Source organism: Peromyscus eremicus, chromosome 1, assembly GCF_949786415.1.
Source record: "Peromyscus eremicus chromosome 1, PerEre_H2_v1, whole genome shotgun sequence".
NCBI lineage: Eukaryota > Metazoa > Chordata > Mammalia > Rodentia > Cricetidae > Peromyscus > Peromyscus eremicus.
In genome coordinates this window covers 54,821,860-54,839,125 of record NC_081416.1, presented here as the reverse complement: position 1 = coordinate 54,839,125, position 17,266 = coordinate 54,821,860, and the positions used below count along the sequence as shown (strand labels likewise).

The window sequence follows — 17,266 nt, the reverse complement described above, 5'->3', positions numbered from 1 at the left end:
GTTAACCAAAATGCACACATTTCTGGGAGTAAGGGCTTCTGAGTGGATTTTATGTATTTCTGTTGCCCCCCCCCCTTTTTTTTGTCTTTGTATATTTCCAGTAGTCCGTCTTCCTTTTCTTTTCTTTTTTGTTTGTTTGTTTGTTTTCAAGATAAGATCTCATTATATAGCTCTGGCCATCCTGGAGCTCACTAAACTAGGCTGGCCTTGAACTCAGAGAAATCCACTTGTCTCTGCCACTTGAGTGCTGGGATTAAAGGCATGCATCACTATGCCCACTACACCTGTTTTTCTTATAACAGGATTTTGAAAGTAATACCATTATTATTATTATTATTATTATTATTATTATTATTATTATTTGGCTTTTGTTTCAATGGCCTAATTCATTCAGCAAGCACTGAACACTTATTATATCCTGGCTGGAAATGTAGGGAAAACAAGACCAGGTCCTTGTTCTTTGTGTCTTTTCTCACACTGGGACAGATATATCAGCAAGTGTATTCCAAGGAATGATGAGATGGATTTAAAGAGGCTGGGCAGGCCCAACTGCAGAAGCAAGTTAGTAATGCGTCAGGAAATGCTCTATAGTAGAGATTGGGGCTGGATTTACAAAGGTAAGAAGGGCCAGGTGCAGTGGTGCACTCCTTTAATCCCAGCACTCAGGAGGCAGAGGCAGGTGGATCTCTGTGAGTTCAAGATCAACCTGGTCTACTTGGAGAATTCTAAGCCATCCAGGGCTATATAATCAGACTGAAAAAAAAAGTAATAAAGAAAGAAAAGAAGAGTCAGAAGGAACAGAGACCATACAAGTGAACATGGAGGACAAATTTTAACAGAAAGATTGTCCCCTGAGGGCCGTGATGGGAAACTGAATGGCTAAAGTAGGAAGAATAAAGCAGGAAGTCCAGGCTAATCAGATGTGAGCATGGGAAGAGCCTTGATGAAAGAATTTAGACTTTGTTCTGTAGGTTATAGGGTGAGTGACAACATCAGAACTGTATTTCACTTATGTAAATGACTAAGCCAAGAGATGGAATCACCTAGGCCTGGGTGAGGGGGCACCTAAGCAAGAGATACGATATCAGATAATTGTAATAGTTGAGGGTGGAGAAAGAAGGCTATGAACCAAAGCAAAGAGTGGGAATAAAGAGAAAAGAGGTTTTGGGCAAGTTTAGAAATCCTTTTCAAAGCTGGGTGGTGGTGGTGGCGGCGGCGGCGGCGGCGGCGGCGGCGGCGGCGGCGGCGCTGGCGGTGGCGGCACCACCACACACCTTTAATCCCAGTACTCAAGGGGCAGAGGCAGGCAGGTCTCTGAGTTCTAGGCCAGCCTGGTCTACAGAGGGAGCTCCAGGACAACTAGGGCTACACAGAGAAACCCTGTCTCTAAAAACCATCCTGTTCAAGCAAGGCTTACTCATTCATTGTGACTAAGTGGTGAGAAAGGAGGCGCCCGATTCACAGACAGTGCTGGCTGGGTGTACTTCGGGGGCTTCCTCTGCAATGGGTTCTTCACCTTTGTCACTTAATCCCCAAATAGCCTTCTGGGAGGGATTGTGAGCCAGGAGTAGCTCAGCAGGAATGCAGCTACAGTAAGTTTTTAAAATTTACTTATTAGTGTATGTGTGAGGTGTGGGTGTGTACCATGGCACATTGTATGGCTGTCAGAAGACAGCTCTTGGGAGTAGAGTCTTGCTTTACACCTTATTGAAGCAGGATCCTTGTTGTTTCTGCTTCTCATCTCTCTTCAGGAGTGCTGGGATTACAGATGCATGCTTCGATTCCAGCTTTATTTTGTTGTTTTTAATATGGGCTCTGGGATTCGAACTCAGTTTGTCAGGCTTGCACAGCAGATGCTTTTATCCACAGAGCCATCTCACTAGCCAGGAATTGTCTTATTATATGAGTTTTATGGGTCATAAAAATTGAAGATAGCTGAGCTGTATTTGCTCATGCCTTTAATCCCAGCACTCGGAAGGCAGAGGCAGGCAGATCTCTGTGAGTTTGAGGCCAGCCTGGTCTATAGAGTGAGTTCCAGGACAGGCTCCAAAGCTATACAGAGAAACTCTGCCTTGAACTGCCCCCCCCCAAAAAAAAATTGAAGATAGAGTGCTCAACCTAAGTGACATTGCTAGTTTGTGCTGACTGTAAGTGTTAGAGATTGGCTTTGAACCCAGGGGGATCAGCATTCATTCTCACTATGTTGTAGCTTCACCAGCTGACAGATTACCACTGTCAAGTAATTGGAAGTCAGGTCATGTCCCTGGGAAGCAGTTGATAAAAACTGTGTGGTGGAGCATGCCTGTAATCCCAGCACTTAGGAACTGAAGGGAGGATGAGCAGGAGTTTAAAGTCATCCTTGGATAGGTAATGAATGGAGTCTAGCCTGGCCTATATGAGACCTTGTCTCAAACAAACAAACAACAACAAAACAGGAAACAGAGAAAAAGGAAGAGAACACATCTGTAACACTTAATTTGGTAGATTTAGGTCTATAACTGCTTCCTGCTCCCCAAAGCACACTGTGCACTATTTCAAGGCACAGGCATGTTATATTGGGCTCATTTTTGGAACTAATGAACTTTAAAAAATTTTGAGATCCACAGTAAAATCTAGGTTTCTGTATTTTCCTGAAAAACTGAGACTAAGATGGGCAGCAGCGGCGGCGCACGCCCTTAATCCCAGTACTCGGGAGGCAGAGTCAGGCGGATCTCTGTGAGTTCGAGGCCAGCCTGGTCTCTATAGAGTGAGATACAGGATAGCCAGGACTACACAGAGAAACCCTGCCTCCAAACAACAACAACAACAACAACAACAACAACAACAACAACAACAACAAAAAAAAACCAGAAAGAAAGAAAAGAAAAGAAAAGAAAAATTGAGACTATCTGGCCACACTAGACCCACACAGCAAACATAGACACCTGTCTGATTCCTTTACCTAGGGCCTGTGTGCCTTCTTCAGCCAGAGTGCTCCCAGCCCACCTCTGCAGGGCCTGTTTGCACCTCTTGTTCCTCTGTGAGGGGAACCACTCAGCTTGCATTAGATGCTAGTCTGTGCTTTAATCCATGTAGGGCCCAGGCCTCCCTTGCTGCCTAAATATCCCTTTGAGTTTGAAGGGATGTGAGATATAATAGGTTTTTTGTTTGCTTTTTTCTTCATGCTGTGAGAATTAAAAAAAAAAAAACAAAAAACCAAAAATAAAACCCGAACACCTCAGTACTTACCATGCTTGAGCCCATAGGGAGGAGGGTTATGTACAGTTGCTGCAGGACAAAGGTCATAGTTCCTGAAATCAGCACTGATCAAATGCAACATAGGCCAGACATGGTGGTGCACAATTTTAGTCCCTGCCCTCAGGAGACAGAGGCAGGTAGATTTCTATGGGTTTGAAGTCAGCCTGGCCTACATAGCCAGGTCAGCTAGGGCTACACAGTGAGACCCTGTCTGGAAAAACAAAAAAATTCTTTTAATTGCAATATAGCTGTAGAGACCCACAGAGGTTTCCTAATGAGAACATACTCAGGGTCCAAGAATCTGAGCTTGCTTTACCCAGCAGGGCTGCATAAGGGGATTATTGAACCACAGGTGTGGTTACCAGGTATTTGGAAGGGTCTGCACTTGGCTGTGCAGTATGCTTTGATCTAGCAAGGAGGATGTCTTTTGCCCCACCCCTTGGCATTGTTATAAAAAGACCTTTTGAAGAGCCAGAAGGGGCTGGTGGATTTTGATCCAGGTCCTCCCGAAGCTATCCTGTGTTTCTGTATTTCTCCTCTCTGCTGTCTTTCTATCTAAAAGTTTTTTATTCCTCTCTCCTCCTCATAGGAACCCTTTAAAAGGTGGGAGCTGGCCTCCCACATATAGCAACAGGCATAGTGGTCCATGTCTGTAATCCCCTCAGACTTTAGGAGGCTGAGGCAGGAGAATCACTCTGAGTTCGAGAACAGCCTGGTCTATCTAGGGAGACCCTGTCTTAAAATACCAAAAAAATTAAAAGATACAAAGCCTTCACTATATCTAGGCGGTGGAAAATGGCAAAAGTAAGGACTTGATATGCAAATTTTGGTGGGTTTTTGTTGTTCTGTGAAGAATCATGTGCTTAGATTTTGAGCTGTATACTTTAGCTGCTCTATAAGGAAGTCTTCAGGGAAAACACGTGGATATATGTATACGACTGTATGTGTGCCACATTCAGAGAGCCAAATGTTTTCTCTAGAGATTCGATTTCAGACATTTTTAGAAAGTTTTAAATTTACTCAAGGTTGACAACATGTTCCTGCACCACTGAGAGGGAGTTTGGCGAGGTTGGCAAATGAAGAGTGAGGTTGGCAAATTAGGTACTTTATTATCAAGTTATCTTTTAATTTTTCAATCCACTTTAATCGGTTCAAGTTCTTTTTTTGTTTGTTTGTTTGTTTGTTTGTTTGTTTGTTTGTTTGTTTTCCAAGACAGGGCTTCTCTGTGTAGTTTTGGTGCCTGTCCTGGATCTCACTCTGTAGCCCAGGCTGGCCTTGAACTCACAGAGATCCGCCTGGCTCTGCCTCCTGAGTGCTGGGATTAAAGGCGTGCGCCACCATGCTGGCTCAAGTTCTTTTTTAAATTTACTTTTATTGGGGCCTGGAGAGATTACCCAGCAGTTAAGAGCACTGGCTGCTCTTCCAGAGGACCCGGGTTCAATTGCCAGCACCCACATGGCAGCTCACAACTGTCTGTAATTCCAGTTCCAGGGGATCTGACACCCTCACACCAATGCACATAAAATAAAGTTTTAAAAAAATATTCTTTAAAAAAATTTTACTTTTATTTTACTTTATGTGTATGAGTGTTTTGCCTGCATATATGTCTATGCCCCATGAGCATGTCTGGTGCCCTCAGAGGTCAGAAGAGGGCATTAGATTCCTTGGAACTGGAGTTACAGATGTTTGTGAGCCACAATATGGAAGCTGGGTACCCGACCTGGGTCCTCTGCGAGGGCAACAGGTGCTCTTAACCATTTCTCCAGCCGCTCATTATCAAGTATTTTATTTATTCATTTTACTTTTTCTGATCTCTTATTTCTCTTTTCTTTTCCTTTATCTTTTTAAAAAATGCTTCCATCATACATTACACCAACTGCAGATTCCCCTCCCTCCACTCCTTCCAGTCCCCCCCCTCCCCCAGATCCACTGCTCCGTTTCCTTTCAGAAAAAGAGCAGGCCTCCCAGGGATATCAACAAGTTATGGCATGGCAAAACAAGTTACAATGAGATTAGGCACAAACGCTCCTATCAAGGCTGGTCGAGGCAACCCAGTAGGAGGAAAAGGGTCCCAAGTGCCGGCAAGAGTTAGAGACGCCCCAACCCCCACTGTTAGGAGTCCCACAAGAACACCAAGTTAACAACCACAACATACATGCACAGGACCTAGCTCAGACTCATCCAGGGCCCATCATTGTCACTGTCTCTGTGAGTCCCTATGAGCCCTGCTTAGTTGATTCTGTGGGTTGTGTTCTCATGGTGTTTTCGACTCCTCTGGCTCCTATAATCCTTCCTGCCCTCTTCTGTGGGGTTCCCCTGGCCCCGATTAGTGTTTGGTCTCTGCATCTGCTCCCATCAATTGCTGGGTGATGCCTCTCATTTTGAGCTGTGTGTAGAGGTATATGCCTTTAATCTCAGTATTTGGGAGGCAGAGACAGGCAAATTTTTGTGAGTTTGAGGCCAGCCTGGTCTGCAAATGAAGCAGCTCTAGGCCAGCCAAAGCTATATAAAGATGCCATGCCACAAACAAACAAACAAACAGAACCAAGCAGCTAGACTGGAAGGAGGAGACATGGAGCAGAAGAGGAACGTAGTGGGGCAGCCAAGGGCCTGTTTGGGGCAGTTGCTTCCAGGCAGAGGAACAAGGGCAGAGCATTGGTGGGGCGCGTGTCCAGGCCCACGGAGACTAAGGAGTCACGGCGTTATCTGTTGTTCCCACTTCCCTGTGTGCACATGTGGTGTGCTGGAGGGAATCTCTTCAGTGACCCACTTGTGGAAACCACCAGGCTACACGAGAGCTGAGCTCTTTGTGTTGATTTCATCGAGGATTTGTAATGCTTTAACGATCAAGGACCATAATTATTATATTACAGTCCTGTCCTTCATTTTTTATTATTGAGGTGGAATCACATAACATATAATTAGCCATTTTTAAAGTTACAGTCCAGTGGCATTTAGTGCATTCACTGTATTGTGAAAGCAGCACCTCCCAGGTTTAAAATGTGTTTCAAACTCTAGTTCAAAAGAAAGCCCTGCTCTTCTGTTTTATTTCTTGTTTATTTTGCAGTTTTAGGATTGAACCCGAGGCATCACACATGCTAGGCAGGTGCTCAACCATGCAGTACCTCCCCAGCCCCATGTTTTTCTTTTTTAAAAAATATTTTTAAATGTATTATTAGTGTGTATGTGTACACATGTGGAAATGGGGGCATATGTGTGCCACAGCCTGTGTTTGTCATGGCGCACATGTGGAAGTCAGAGGACAACTCAATTCTCCCGCCCACTATGGATTCCAGGGATCCAGAGATGGAATTCAGGTTCTCAGGCTTGCACAGCTAGAGCTTTTAACGGATGAGCCGTCACTTCAGCTCCATGGTGTTAATAGAAATTTATGCTGCCACTCTTTTTTTAGACAGGATCTCACCATGTAACTCTGGCTGGCCTAGAACTCACTATGTAGACCAAGCTAGCCTGAAACTAACAGACATCTACCTGCTTCAGCCTCCCAAGTACAGGGATTAAAGGCGTGTGCCACCAGCCAACACTCTTGAAATAGGATCCCTCCTCCCAATCTATCTTTGTTCTTTCCATTTCCAGCTGTTGTGCCAGTCCCATGGTTCATCTGTGTGCTGATTCAACAGACACTTATCCAGCACCTACTCCTGGGTACTATGGTAGGTAGTTCCTAAGGACACAAGAACAACAATGTCGAATAGGAGAACACAAAGCTTGTCGGGTTTTAGACACTGAGCATATAATTGACAGCAAGTTAAATTATGGACCGTGCCTGCAGGAAACAGATGCTTTGGGGCCGAGGGATGCAGCTCAGGTGATAGAGCGCTGGCCTGCACACATGAAGCCCTGGGTCTGATCCCCAGCCCTGTAGACCAGCTGTGGTAGGTATTGCCTGTAATCTCAGCAGTTTAGGAGGTGGGGGCAGGAGTATGAGAGGGCTAAGGTCATATCTGGCCATATAGCAAGTTCAAGGTCAGCCTGAGATACATGAAACCCTGGGAAAGGAGGAAGGGAAGGAACAAGGGAGGAAGGACAGAGAAAGAAAGAAGGAAATTGTGTCAAGTACTTGTGAAAGCCAGTGAAATGGCTCAAGAGATAAAGGTTTTGTTGTGGGGTACTCACCAGAGAACACTGCTCAAACATGGGTTTAAGCCAATAGAAAGTCTTTATTAGCTAGCCAGCGACTACACTGGGTGTTAGGGATCCCAGGGTAGCCCCCAAGCCATTCTTAGGGTGAATTTTTAAGCACAAAAACCATGTCCTTGGTTGACATACTCCAGTTAACAATAACGGTTAACCAGAAGCAGAACTACAGAAGCTAAAAAGCAAGATTAGTACATTGAGAGACATCCCCAGAACTGTGGACTTTGCTGGATTGGGTCTTTGTTTAAGTTTTGGCAGGTGGTGCTGTCTATGTGCTGAGTGTTACAGCTTAAAAGGTATTTCCACCAGAGCCGGTTGTGCTAAGGTCTTGTGGCCTACGAAGGTCTGGGGCCCTGTTATAGTTTTATGTCCAAGACCCACATGGTAGGAGAGAATTATTTCTATAAACCACAGCTCCAGATAGCAATGAGCCCCACCATGTACCTTTCCTCCAAATGCAAATAGATAAATAACGTAATGGAATTTATTTTATTCTTTAGATTTATTTTACTTTATGTGTTTGAGTATTTTGCCTGCATTTATGTCTGTGCACTACATGTTTGCCTGGTGCCTGTGGAGGCCAGAAGAGGGCATCTGATGTATTGGCACTGTAGTTACAGATTGTTGTGAGCCACCTTGTGGGTTCTGGGAACCAAACATGGATTCGCTGCAGAGCAACAAGTGTGCCTAATTGATGGTCCATCTGTCCGGCCCCTGCCAAAACAATTTTTTTTTTCCGAGACAAGGTTTCTCTGTGTAGCCCTTGTTATCCTGGAACTCACTCTGTAGACCAGGCTGGCCTCAAACTCACTGAGATCCGCCTGCCTCTGCCTCTTAAGTGCTGGGATTAAAGACATGCACCACCACTACCCGGCAACAATTTTTTTTAAGAGAAGAAATACCTGTGATCCGGGCATGGTGGTGCAGGCCTGTAATCCCAGCTATGGAGGAGACTGATGCAGGGTATATGTCAGATCTGCTTGTCTCGAAGAGAAGAAGAAAGTTGGATCTGGCTCAGCCACAGAGTGCTCACCTTTGCTAGGCCTTGGGCTCAATCCCCAGTACGGAAAGGGTGGGGGTCGGATTGTGAACAAGGGAGCTGCAATTCTCCCTGAACAGTGACTTTCTTTTTCAGGGACACGGGGGAGAAAGATCTTCCAAGGAAACGAATGGGGTCACGTGAGGGTGGAAGTAGGAAGGGGCGGGTAAAACAGCCTTTTCATCTGCTGCTGGAGAACAGCCCCTGACATAAACGGGGCCAGCAGTGTGGTCACTATTACCGTTTTATAGATGTGGAAGTGAACCCTCCTCTCCGCGCTCCCCCATCCCCTGTCAGATTTTGCCTAACGCCACCTGGCGGGCCTGTAGTCTAAGGCCTGGTGAAGGTGGAAGGCGTGTCCAACAGAGGGCAGGCTGAGAAGGCGGACTACATACAGGCGAGCCCGGGGAGCCCAGCATCTCGCCAGCCGCGGGTGTGATCGCAGTCGTCCAGCAGAGAGCGCTGCGGAACCGTCTTGGCTCCGCGGGTTGCCGTGCTGTGGTCCCTACCCCACCACACCTACCGGAACTCTAGTTCTCCTGACCCAGCAAGCTCTCGGCGCCCCAGGGCTTTTTCTTGCTCACTAGTGCCCTCTTATGTTGTCCTAGCTGCTTGTTTCTTAATCAAACTATGGAATAACAAACCACAGCAAGTTACCTCGAACAGTGAGCCAGTGACCACACACACACACACACACACACACACACACACACACACACACACACACACGGACCTGCCTCATCCCCATGCCCAATCCCCACACAAGGAGCCGCACCAACTGCCAGCTGGTTGTTGCCACTGTGCCATGGCTGCACGTCCCTCATGTAGGCACAATCTTGGGTTTCTTCAGGCAGGATGACCTGGCAGCAGCTGCACCCCACCCACAGCTGGTTTCGCTTTCCTAATGTTAAAAGTGCCTCTAACTGAAGGAGGGTGGTGGAACAGGTTTAGCATTTTCCTTATTATTATTATTATTGTTTTTACATATGCTCATTTGTTTAAGATTTCTTCTTTCTGGTGAGTTCCTCCCCTTTCTCTCAAAAGATGCCCAGAACTGCTCTCTTTGGCATTTGTCCAAAGTCCAGGTTCTAACAGCTTTCAGCTAGTTTAATTTTAACCATAAAGCCGTCTTTTGGAATAATTACTTTTTAATCCGGAAAGAGCCAGTTTGATACAAGACCATAAAAACCTCTTGCTCAGAGTTAACAGATGCAGAGTTATGTTCATTGACTGCTAATATGTCTCTTAAGGGAGGGAGCTGGCTGCGGGGGGGGGGGGATTAAAATGGAAATTGTGATAAATTGATCTGGTTGAACTGTTTCAATATCTGCTTTAATCAGCTTAATGAACTTGGTGTCTAAGGAGAACAGGCTGGAGAGAATGAGGAGAAAATGTGAAGGCCCTTTGTGCTGTTTTGAGCAGCAGGTGGCAAAGAATGACCTCTTCCCGGAGCTGTCCTGTGCACAACCAGGTGCCCTCTGATTTCTGGGACAGTCTCTATTTCTCAGACAGAAGACACAACGACCATTGTCAGATCACCCCTCAGTTGTCAATTCCAAAAATGTATTCACCTAAGAGACCTGTCAGCCACCATAGGCCTTTTCTCCTTAGGAGTGGCGTGGAGAGGGCAGGCTGGCAGAGATGTCCCCAGAGCGCCCCACAGCTACCTGGAATACTTTCGATTCCATTTCTTCTCTTATGACTCCAGTCCTTTGTAATAATTACTTGTGTATAAAACCTTAAAGGATTTTTGATGTTTCAGGGTAGAAATCAGTCTTCCTTTTTGTTGTTGAGGTGGCAAACTTTTTATTTGGCAATAAAAAAAATCAAAGATGAGAATGAGAAGAAAACAAGGTGTGTGTGATGGAGAGCAGTCCAGGAAAGTGCTGGTTTTGCTGAGGCAAACGAGCTTGGGAGAGCGTTACTTTATAGAGTTCATCCTGTTGGCTCCTGCTGGGCTTGCGTGTGTCAGGGCTCTGCTGGAGCAGTGGGGAAGAGGGAGAGGAAACCAGAAACTCTGAGCGGCTCTTTACAGTGGCAGTTCTTGAATGAAAACCAGGGGTCTGGCAATCCAATTGGAGATGAGCCTTTTGGGATCATGTTGGGCAGCTTGGTGGCAAGTCACCACTGCCCGGCTGAGATCCTATTTTGAAAAAAAAAAAAAAAAAGCCGGGCGTTGGTGGCGCACGCCTTTAATCCCAGCACTCGGGAGGCAGAGGCAGGCAAATCTCTGTGAGTTCAAGGCCAGCCTGGTCTACAGAGCGAGTTCCAGGAAAGGCGCAAAGCTACACAGAGAAACCCTGTCTCGAAAAACCAAAAAAACAAACAAACAGTCCCTCTCCCACATAAGGGCTAATACAAGAAGCCAATGCTCAGTGCTCACTGCCGGTCCCCAGTTCCCTGAGAGACAACACCTGTAGTGGTGTTTGGCATATTTGATGTCTACTCATACAGCAATCCATCCATTGACCCTTCTGACCCAAGCTGGAACAAATCAGAGCCCGGTGATCTCCTCTAACTGAAAAAAGGATGAAATCAGAATAAATGTAAGTTTCACATCCACAGAAACATTTGCTAGAAAGATGACCCGCAAGGAAGCAGCAGGCAGTGAACCTTGGAGTTTGACTCTGTTTCTGTTCTGTCCTTTACTTCCTAAGACTTCCAGAGCAGACCTGCTCCCCAGGCTTTCTGCTGATACCCCTTCCGCACTCGCATCTGGGCTGTTACATCACAGGACATCCTTTCCTGAGTCCTCTGTCTGCATCAAAGGTAGGGACTGAGATGGCACTCTCTCCTGGAGGGAACTGTCACCTCCAGGCTGTTTTTAGTGATGGCTTGAGGAGCCTTGAAGGTAGCTGTTGGGCCTTAGTCCAGCTGGGAAGCAGGAACACAGATCCCAGATGCCTATCTCATGGAGTCATGCCACCTTGCAGAAGGGACAAATGCATCTCAACTGGTTCAGGAGTGGGGGTCAGGAACTTTTGTGTCATTAATTCTTAGCACATCCTAATTGTTTTCCAAAATCCAGTATGTAAAAGATTAGGATTTCTCTTTATCTAGGTTCTATTCTTTTAAAACAATTAATAGTGTTTGTGTGTGTGTGTGTGTGTGTGTGTGTGTATGAGTGTGTGTGTGTGTGTGTGTGTGTGTGTGTGTGTGTGTGTTGAGCAGAGGAAAATATTTGGGAGTTGCTTCTCTCCTTTCACTATGTGGGCCCTGGGGATTGAACTTACCATGGTATCAGGTTTGGTGGCAAGCACCTTTACCCACTGGACATCTTGCTGGTCCCTATGGTCTACTCTTGAAGGCACAGGGAGTCAAATGTGAACAGCAGAGTCTGAAGAAACAGAAGGTCACAGAGAAAGCTTGGGTTATTGGGGCAGCTGCCAGAAGTCCTGGACTATCCAGGGTGCGTGTAGACTAAAGAGACCACTTGGGGTATGAGAAGACTGTTTCTACATTGGACCAGTGAGAAATTCCCTGTCAATGCTCTAATCCTGGAGAGAAAGGGAGGGAGCCAAAGGCTCAAGAGTACATGCAGCTGACCTAATTATACGGTTGCCTGACTGTTTAATTAGTAGATATTAGTTGTGTGGTGTTGGACAGCAAGGTAACCGGTAGCCCTGAACAGCAGTAGCGCTGTCCTGGGGCTCTGGAAAGAGTAGACAGTGTTCAGCTGGAGGCCTGTCTGTCTCTTGCACGGACCAGAAGTGGAAGGTGGCAGTGAACAGATTTTAGCTCTGGGAAAGAAAATGCAAGTGAAGACCAGGAAATCCCACTGTGGCCAAGGAAGCCACAGACAAGTTGCCTCACCCTCTGCTGCCTCAAGAGGAGCCCCAGAGGCTGTGACAAACTCAAGTCACATGAGTGGGACATGTGGGACGGTGTTGCTATAGGGTGTTTCCTGCCCTGACAGCAAGACACTGTGCATCTCTGTTCAGCTCAGTTATCCCTCAGGAACTCTGTAGATGGGAAGCTGGAAAAGAGCTAGAACAAACTGAAGCATCAAAGAGCCTTGTGAGCTGAAAAGCTGAGCCTGGACGCACTCTTCTCTTCTGAGAGGATGGTGAGCCGGCAAGGTACCAGTGCTGTGTGAGGTGGTCAGGTGAAGGAGGGAATAAAGGAAAGGCGAAGACATCAGCAACATCTTCTTGTACCAAGAGTTATTTTCTTCCCCACAAGCACTGGAGGTCCGGTTGTTTAGGCCAGCCAGTTAACTGGGTAGAACAGTAAACTGAGGAGAAGCAAGAGGAGGCTAGAGGAAGTGGTCAGGGCTGAACACCGCATAGGCGCTTTGATGCTGAGATGGTTGAACTCTAGACCTCACTGTAAGATGTGAAGAGTCACTCCACGTTTATAAGCTCATTAAACCACTTGTATTTTTGACTACATGTTTGCCTTAGAGAAATACATGGAGGGCTTCACGCCACACCTAACCCTTCTCAGAGCTCTTGGCCAGCGTTTCTTCTAATGACTCCAGTGAGCGTCTCTGTCATTTACAGTTCGTAGAAGACAGGGCGGAGTGATGTCTGGTTTGTATCTTGCAGCACAGGATGGAGGAGTGGTTCAAGTTCAGGCAAAGTCTTGACATCATTCTGAACTGTCAGACTGCCAGAGTTGAGGGTCAAACCCCATCTCCACACACACACACACACACACACACACACACACACACACACACACACACCGCACATACACACACACATACACACACACACACCACGCACACACATACATACACACACACCACACATACACACACAGATACACACCACACATACATACACACACCACACATACACACACACCACACATACACACACACACCACATACACACACACACACACCACACATACATACACACACACCACACATACACACACACATACCACACACACACACATACCACATACACACACACCACACATACACACACACACCACACATACACACACATACCACATACACACACACCACACATACACACACATACACACACATACCACACATACACACAGATACACACCACACATACACACACAGATACACACCACACATACACACACACCACACATACACACACACACCACATACACACACACACACCACACATACACACACACCACACATACACACACACATACACACACACACCACACATACACACACATATACACACCACACATACATACACACACACACCACACATACATACACACACATACCACACACACACACATACCACATACACACACACCACACATACACACACACACCACACATACACACACATACCACATACACACACACCACACATACACACACATACACACACATACCACACATACACACAGATACACACCACACATACACACACAGATACACACCACACATACACACACACCACACATACACACACATACCACATACACACACACACACCACACATACACACACACCACACATACACACACACATACACACACACACCACACATACACACACACCGCACATACACACACACATACACACACACACCACGCACACACATACATACACACACACACCACACATACACACACACATACCACACACACACACATACCACATACACACACACACACCACACATACACACACATATACACACACACCACGCACACATATACATACACACACACCACACATACACACACACATACCACACACACACACATACGACATACACACACCACACATACACACACATACACACACACACACACACACACACACGCGCGCACACACACAGAATTTCGTGTTGTCTTTGGTCGTAGAGCAGGAACAGGGCTTTATTTGTACTTCTCCGACTTTATGGTAACAGGTGGCTGGTTCACCTGAAGGCTCTTCCCCATTCCTTCTGGGTTTTTAACTAATAATGTGTGTGTGAGGATATGCACGTGTGTAGTTGTGGGCACACGTGCCACAGCACAGGCGTGGAGGCCGGAGTCAGCTCTTTCCTTCTACCACGTGGGTCCCAGCAATGACTCTGGCCAGTCGGTCTTAGCAGCAACTGCCTTAACCCACTGAGGCATCTACTTATCTATTTATTTATATTATTTAATAAAATAACATTATATTGGTGTATTTTATAAGTATATTTCTATAATATTATTTATTTATTTAGACAAGGTCTCACTCTGTAACTCAAGTTGGTCTTAAACTCACTATGTAGTCAGGCTGACCTGCTCTGCCTCCCAAATGCTGAGATTATAGGTGTGCCACCATTCCTACATCCCTCCCTCCCTCCCTCCAATCCTCCCTTCACTCTCTTTCTTCTACATCCTTCCCTCCCTCCCTCCTAATCTTCCTTCCTTTCTCCTCTCCTTCCTCCTTTCTATAGAGTCTTCTGTAGCCCAGGCTGGCATCAAACTCACTATGTAGCAAAGGATGACGTTCCGCCTCTGATCCCCTGACTCTACCTCTCAAGTGCGAGATTGTAGGCATGCACCATTACGTACAGGTCTATGAAGTGCTGGCATCAAATCCAGGGCTTTGTGCGTGCTAGGGAAGTCCTTTGCCAGCTGAGCTGCATCACCCGTGGCCTGGGACTCTAGGCAGCCCTTCTGCCTTAGTGTCCCGTGTGCTGGAATGACAAGACACAGGCTATCATGCCCAGCCCCAGCCCCTTATAATTTGGGGAAATGAAAAGACTTTTGCCTTTTTACTTCTTCCCTCCTTCTCCTCTCCTCTTATCTCCCTTCCCCCTCCTTCTCTCCCTCCCTTCCTTGGATGTTTGGGAGACTATATATATATATATATATATAAATTAGTGATCCCCACTAGATTTTCTGTCTTCTGGCCTGGGGATGGTGCCCAAGACAAGTAAGGCATGCTACCCAGTCGATTACAAAGGGTTCTATGCTGGAGTTGGTTTTTCCTGACTTAACATCAACAGCCTTATCTCCAAAAGGGGCTAATAGCTCCAGCGGCTCCTGCTCCTCCCCATGTCTGGGGTGAGTGTGCTTCCGCCCTGTCTCAGGGCTAATAATAGGTGAGATCAAAAGCCGGTTTCCTCTGACGCACCTTGATGAGATGTTTTCAAAGGGGAAGCAGCAGGGAAATGGTTAACCTCTTCACCTGGCATCCTTTCCAAAACAGCCAAGAGTCCAAGAACATCAAGGCAGCCACAAGCCTTGTAACCTCCATGCCAGTGGGCTTTGTGGGTGAGGCTGCCTGCCCAACCGCACAAGTAGGCCCACGTCAGAGGTCCTGACGCTCCACAGGCATCTCTTTCTATACCAGCTCTCTTTGGACAATGGCCCTCCGTTCGGCCTGTGACATGTAAAGCCTATCAGAAGCTTTCCTTCACTTAAATACACCAGGGGTAGTAAAGGAGCTGCACTTAAAAAGTATTTCATTTTTAGTGACATGTATGGGTATGTGCATGTGAGTGCAGGTACCTGCACGGACTAGAAGCATCAGCTCCCCCTTGGAACTGGAGTTGCAGGTGATTGTGAGCTGCCCAACATAGGTGCTAGGAATTGAACCCGGTCCACTTCAAGAGCAGTAGAGTCTTTTAACCACTGAACCTCAAAAGGCACTCCCCCATCCCTTTTCTCTCCTTTCAGTCCTTGGGTTTACTCTAGGGCCTGGGACATGTTAGGTAAACATTATTCCATACTTCTTTTGTTGTTGTTATTATTACATTTAAAAATTGGGGGTGGGGTGGGGTTGGAGTTGGCTCAGCGGTTAAGAGCACTTGTTGTTCTTGTGCAGGACCCTAGTTTGGTTCCCAGCACCCACAATGGCTAACAAGCATCTGTAATTCCAGTTCCACGGGATCCAGTGCTTACTTCTGGCTTCCTTGGCACCAAGCATGCATGTGGTGCGCTTACGTGCATATAGTCAGAACACTCACACACATAACAAATAAATCTAAAGAAGGTTTTGCTGTGTGTGTGTGTGTCACATGTGTGGTCAGAGTGCTGCTGTGGGAGTCAGTCCCTCTTTCCACTGTAGACTCTGGGGTTGTCAGGCTTTACAGCAAGTGCTGCCACATGGGTAAGGACCCACCCAGCCACCTCACCTTTCTCTCCTTCTATTTATTGGGTTCTTTTCTTAAAAATTAAGGTATCATCTTTCCTTCTTTCTTCCGTGTGTCTGGGTGTTTTGTCTGCATGCGTGTCTGGGCATCACATGCATTCCTGGTGGTGTCTGATGAAGTCAGAAGAAGGCATTGGATTCTCTGAGACTGGAGTTACAGACAGTTGTGAACCACCACGTGGGTGCTGGGAATTGAACCAACGTCCTCTGAGCAGCCAGTGCTCTTAACCACTGAGCCATCTCTCCAGCCTGATAGCTTGTTATTTGAGGCAGGATCTCTCATGTTGTTCAGGCTGGCCTCAAATCAACATGGAGCCGAGGATGACCTTGAACTGAATTCCTCTGTGTGTGTGTGTGTGTGTGTGTGTGTGTGTGTGTGTGTGAGAGAGAGAGAGAGAGAGAGAGAGAGAGAGAGAGAGAGAGAGAGAGAGAGAGAGAGAGACACCCTGGGAAGTTGGTCCTCTCCTTTTATCATGTGGGCTGCAGGGCAGTAGCCCAGCTCTTCAGCCCTAGTGACAAGCATTTCTACCTGCAGAACCATCTCCCTGGTCGGGGGCTTGAATTCTGGATCCTCCTGCCTCTACCTCTTTAGTGGTGAGACTAAAGGTGTGGACCACAATACCCAGCTCTTTTTGGGGGAGGCAGGGAGCTCACCAATTTTCCCTGGGTGGCCTTCAATTCACTTTGTAGCACAGGCAGGCTTGAACTTGTGATCCTCCTGCCTCAACCTCCTAAGGAGCTAAGATT

The 17,266-nt window shown here is 46.6% G+C and overlaps 1 protein-coding gene across 11 annotated transcripts in view; it reads left to right on the top strand.

Annotated features, from left to right (window-relative positions):
• The window catches only part of LOC131910853 (trans-Golgi network integral membrane protein 2), a 46,265-nt gene that overhangs the window by 8,158 nt on the left and 20,841 nt on the right, over window positions 1-17,266 (top strand). For 7 of the 11 annotated variants that reach the window (XM_059262747.1, XM_059262756.1, XM_059262739.1 and 4 more), the window contains exon 3: window positions 11,092-11,203. The exons of 3 other annotated variants lie outside the window; for them this stretch is intronic. The gene's annotated coding sequence lies outside the window, so the exon portion shown is untranslated. Of the gene's footprint in view, window positions 1-6,834; window positions 6,912-11,091; window positions 11,204-17,266 lie in introns of all 11 variants that reach the window. One more of the 11 variants, XM_059262777.1, reaches the window with a different exon arrangement.